This window comes from Scylla paramamosain, chromosome 34, assembly GCF_035594125.1.
Source record: "Scylla paramamosain isolate STU-SP2022 chromosome 34, ASM3559412v1, whole genome shotgun sequence".
Taxonomy (NCBI): Eukaryota; Metazoa; Arthropoda; class Malacostraca; order Decapoda; family Portunidae; genus Scylla; species Scylla paramamosain.
This window is the reverse complement of record NC_087184.1, coordinates 2,215,001-2,220,000: the sequence shown is the minus strand read 5'-3', so window position 1 is coordinate 2,220,000 and position 5,000 is coordinate 2,215,001. Positions and strand designations below refer to the sequence as shown.

The following is a 5,000-nucleotide window of genomic DNA, read 5'->3' as shown; positions in this document are numbered from 1 at the left end:
CACCTTCTATAATCACACCTTTGGCTTCCTTCCGTTCCTTACCCTCCCTCTCTCCTTCCACCCTTCTCTCTTTCCTTCATTTACTCAAACCTACATCTTTCCACCATTCTCATCCCCTCCCTCTCTTTTCTCATGCTCCTCGTAATCAAACACGTCCAATATCTCGTTGCCTCGACCTCAAAAGTAGTTGGTGTTACAGAAGGTATTAGCAGCGCTGTCCACGGGTGTAGTTAGAACCCCTAATGATAATGGTCAAATTGGATGGATGAGATACCAGATTGTAATGCTTTCTCTCGCTTTTTTTCCAGCTCGTTAGCTTTATTATAGCAGAAAATGGTGGATTCGCACAGTAAATTTTGTGTGCGTCGTGAGAGGCAAGTGTTGGTGTCTGCACATGATCTGGAAGGGAAGTGGTCAGGTGGAGGGTATTAGTTACTGAGTCTGTCATCAGAAACGTTTCCGTGCTTCATCTCGACTTCTCAACACGCTGTATTTGGGGTTATTACTGTTTTCAAGAGCCTTTTTATGATTGTTGTGATTCTTTAGCATATATTCTGCATTGCCAGTGAAAAAAGTAGCCATGGAAATCTGACTAATCTCTTATGGTAACTTTAATAATAGTACTTATAAGAGAAGTAAACATGAACTGAATAACGAGACAAGGAAATGGACACAATCATACCATTCTCTTTCATTTCATCTTTATAAACGGACACTTGTAGAGAAGATCAGATGAATGATTCAGTAGTGGATGTCCGTAGTGCTGCGAGTGACTAGTGAATGGTGCTTAATGATGAAGAGATAGGGTTTCTAGAATGTCAGTTCGCGAAGGTCATTGATTCTTAAAGGCCTCAGAAGTGTTAGAGTGTTGATGACTCAGAGGAAAATGTGATGCTGGCTGGGGAGGGACACTCGCTTAGATTAGTTTATTTACTTCTATTGATTGCCTTGAAGGAAGATAGACTTATGAGAGTGTGTGTGTGTGTGTGTGTGTGTGAATAAGAGATATTTTGTTGTTCTTGTTAATGATAATAATAGTAATGATGATAGTTACACTTTTTATTATTATTATTATTATTATTATTATTATTATTATTATTATTATTATTATTATTATTATTATTATTATTATTATTATTACTATCACGATCAATGGACGCAGTGTGCAGGTTGAGTGTTTTCGAGTAAGCTTTAACAAACCGTTACTAATTACAAGCAGACTAAACAAGGAATCGTCGACCTCATGGGCTTTGACATCACGCTGAACCCTAACACACACACACACACACACACACACACACACACACACACACACACACACACACACACACACACACACACACACACACACACAGCACCTCTCCTCACCCTGCATCCCTCACACCGCTCATCCGTCCCCCTCACCCTCCCAGGACTTGCCACACTCTTTTACGTACAAACCTACCACCGTCACCACACACACACACACACACACACACACACACACACACACACACACACACACACACACACACACACACACACACACACACACACACACACACACACACACACCTGCCGTACTAACACCTGTCGCTACTTTTACTAACCTAACACGTGCCACCCACGGCACGTGTTAGGCCGCCTCTTGTATTACGTAGTACTTGCAAAAAATATATATACATCTGTGTGTGTGTGTGTGTGTGTGTGTGTGTGTGTGTGTGTGTGTGTGTGTGTGTGTGTGTGTGTGTGTGGGGCATCTGTGGTAAAGTAAAAAAATGAGATAAAATCAAACTACGTAAAAGCTAGTTTATATCCTCCTCCTCCTCCTCCTCCTCCTCCTCCTCCTCCTCCTCCTCCTCCTCCTCCTCCTCCTCCCGCGTCTCAGGTTACCCACCTACTAATTAACGAATAAGAACATCTGGTACACGTAATTAAGCACCAACATAATTCATTTTCGACGCCCGGGAAGAAAGCGGTGCGCAGTCTGGCCTGATAGTGAGCTCCTGGGTGTAGCACGGATAATGAAAGATCTTAACACTTAAATATTTGCGCATTGAGGCAGGAAGGAAATAGTGGAAGAAAAAATAAATTCCCTAATATTGTGAGCATAAGATAGAAAGGAAAACAGATGGACTAAGATGCATGGGAAAGGAGATAGACAACAGAATGTATTAAAAAGAAGATACAAAGGAAGAATTACGAAGAAAGATAAACGAAGAGGTGACGTGGGAAAGAAAAGCTGGAAGGAATAGCATGAGGTTGAGAAAGGTGAAATGGAGGAGGAGATAGGTAGACAGAGGAAAGAAGGTAACAGGAATGAGGAACAAGATGCGTACACCTGAGACACACACCTGCTGCCGCCACACACTTGTCACGACCTCCCACACCTGTCCATACCAACCTGGAAATAAAAATAATAGTAATAATAAAAATAATAATAATAATAATAATAATAATAATAATAATAATAATAATAATACAGCGGTAGAGATTAAATTTTCTTCCGAATATTCGTAAATACGTGTTAGAGAGACAGAGAGAGAGAGAGAGAGAGAGAGAGAGAGAGAGAGAGAGAGAGAGAGAGAGAGAGAGAGAGAGAATCGAGATGGTATATCAAAAAAACTGTCATCATCATGTCACTGCATTCACACACACACACACACACACACACACACACACACACACACACACACACACACACACACACACACACACACACACACACACACACACACACACACACACACACACACACACACACACACACACACACACACACACACACACACACACACACACACACCTCTCTCTCTCTCTTTCCTGGATAATTCACTGTTACATTCATCGCCCTCACCTTCTCACCCTTCACCTCGTATTTTGCAAACTGATGGATCACTCTTGTTGTTACTCTCAGGGTCACGGGGGAGGGGCGGAGGGCAGGGAGGGGAGGTGCTGAGAGGGGAAAGTTTCACACAGGACGAAGTAGAGAAGGGACGGTTGTGATGTCAAGTTACAGGCTTATAATTCTGACGCACGTTTAGCTTAAGATTGATAGCGATAATGTAACTGCCAGAGAGAGAGAGAGAGAGAGAGAGGATGAAGGAAGTTCTTTGTCAGTGGTGGAGAGAAAGGGAAGAAGTCAGGTAAGTTAGGAAGAACAGATGAGTAGGAAAGGGATAAGAGGAAAACCGGAATGAGGGAGGAGAGGAAGATGGCAGAGCAAAGAGAAAAAAGAAGAGGAAGACAGGAGAGCGAAGAAAGAGGTAAAAAGGAAGGATTATGAATTGGGAAAAAAATAAAATAAAAGCATGAATGAGAGGACAGATAAGAAGGGGGAAAGAATAATAGGTGAACGGTGATGTTTTGATGAAAGTAGTGAGGAAAAACATAGATGAAAAGAGGAAAAGGAGGAGAGGAAAAGAAGAGAGGCAAAAGAAAGAGACGGACGTGTTGTGATCTTTGAGTTACAAGAGGGTAAAGAAGAATGGATGATAGAATGGAGCTGACGATAACAAAGAGGAAAGAAATAAAGGTGGGGAATTTTGCTTTGATTAAAAGAGCGAAGAATATGTAACTTAGCAAAAGGAATGAAAAAAAAAAAAAACATGGAGGAGAAGAGGTGACTGAAGCCGGATATGAAAAGAAATTAAAATGAGGGAAAAGAAAGGGTGCTGTAAAGAAAAAAAATGTAAAGTAGATGAAAACAGAAGGCAAAAACATACATAAGAAAACAATAATAGAGGCATAGTAATGTGTAAACAGTGAGAGGAGGAGGCAAAGAAACGGAAGGAAATAAATATATGCCAAAAAAAAAAAAAAGAGAAATGGGAGGAATAGGAGGATGAAAAAAAAAGAAAAAAATATGAGAATAAAGGTAGGAGAGAGAACCAATGCAAAAGATAAGAGGTAAAGAGGAAATAGAGGAAGCACACAAGAATGATATGAAGATGGAGGGAAGCAGCAGAACGACAATAAAGTAATGAAATAGGTCCGTGGATTACATATTTCGGGTTCTATTCCAACAATTTAGCACGCCATTATGTTGTATTAAACGGTGAATTTCATGTCTTTTCCTGCAGTCGTTGCTTGTTTTATTGCTGCGGTTACGACCCTTGCCTCTGTTTTCCTCCTTATTTTGCATATATTTTCTTGTATTCTCTTCTTTTTTTCCTGTGTTGATTTTTTTTTATCTTATTCCTTGTTTGTTTGTTTTTTCTCTTGTTTTCTTCTTTATCAGATTTTCTTGTTTAATGTTTTGTCTTTCGTTGTTGTTGTTTCTTCTTGTACTACTACTACTACTACTACTACTACTACTACTACTACTACTACTACTACTACTACTACTACTACTACTACTACTACTACTACTACCACAATCCTCCTCGCCCTTACAAGCGCTCTCTCTCTCTCTCTCTCTCTCTCTCTCTCTCTCTCTCTCTCTCTCTCTCTCTCTCTCTCTCTCTCTCTCTCTCTCTCTCTCTCTCTCTCTCTCTCTCTCTCTCTCTCTCTCTCTCTCTCTCTCTCTCTCTCTCTCTCTCTCCTTACTCTGTTACCATATACGCGTAACACAGCACTGGGGGGATGGGGGAAGGGTGAGGTATACATGAGGGGGCGTCAGTACCTCCCTCACATCACCACAACCAGAGGGGATTGTTGGGGTGCGAGGGTGGGAGGAGAGAATAGAAGTGGTATGGGGAGTGGGGAGTCACTTGGGTAGTACTTGTATCATTATCAAGGTAATGACAGGTGTGGTGATCATGAAGAGCAGCAGCAGCAGCAGGTGGAGTTGGTGGAGGAGGAGGAGAAAAGGAATGAAGAGGAGGAATATGATCAAATGAAAAAAAAGGAAAAGGAGGAGGAGATGGAGGAGTTAAGGTGTACAGAGAGAGAGAGAGAGAGAGAGAGAGAGAGAGAGAGAGAGAGAGAGAGAGAGAGAGAGAGAGAGAGAATGATATATAAACACACTATTTCTCAGTTTGTACGTTTTTTTCAACATTCGATAGTAATGTTCTCCCTTT

The 5,000-nt window shown here is 41.2% G+C and overlaps 1 long non-coding RNA gene across 1 annotated transcript in view; it reads left to right on the top strand.

Moving 5' to 3' along the window:
• LOC135090033 (uncharacterized) overlaps positions 1-5,000 on the top strand; it is a 34,705-nt gene that overhangs the window by 27,726 nt on the left and 1,979 nt on the right. The gene's annotated exons all lie outside the window — the stretch shown is intronic.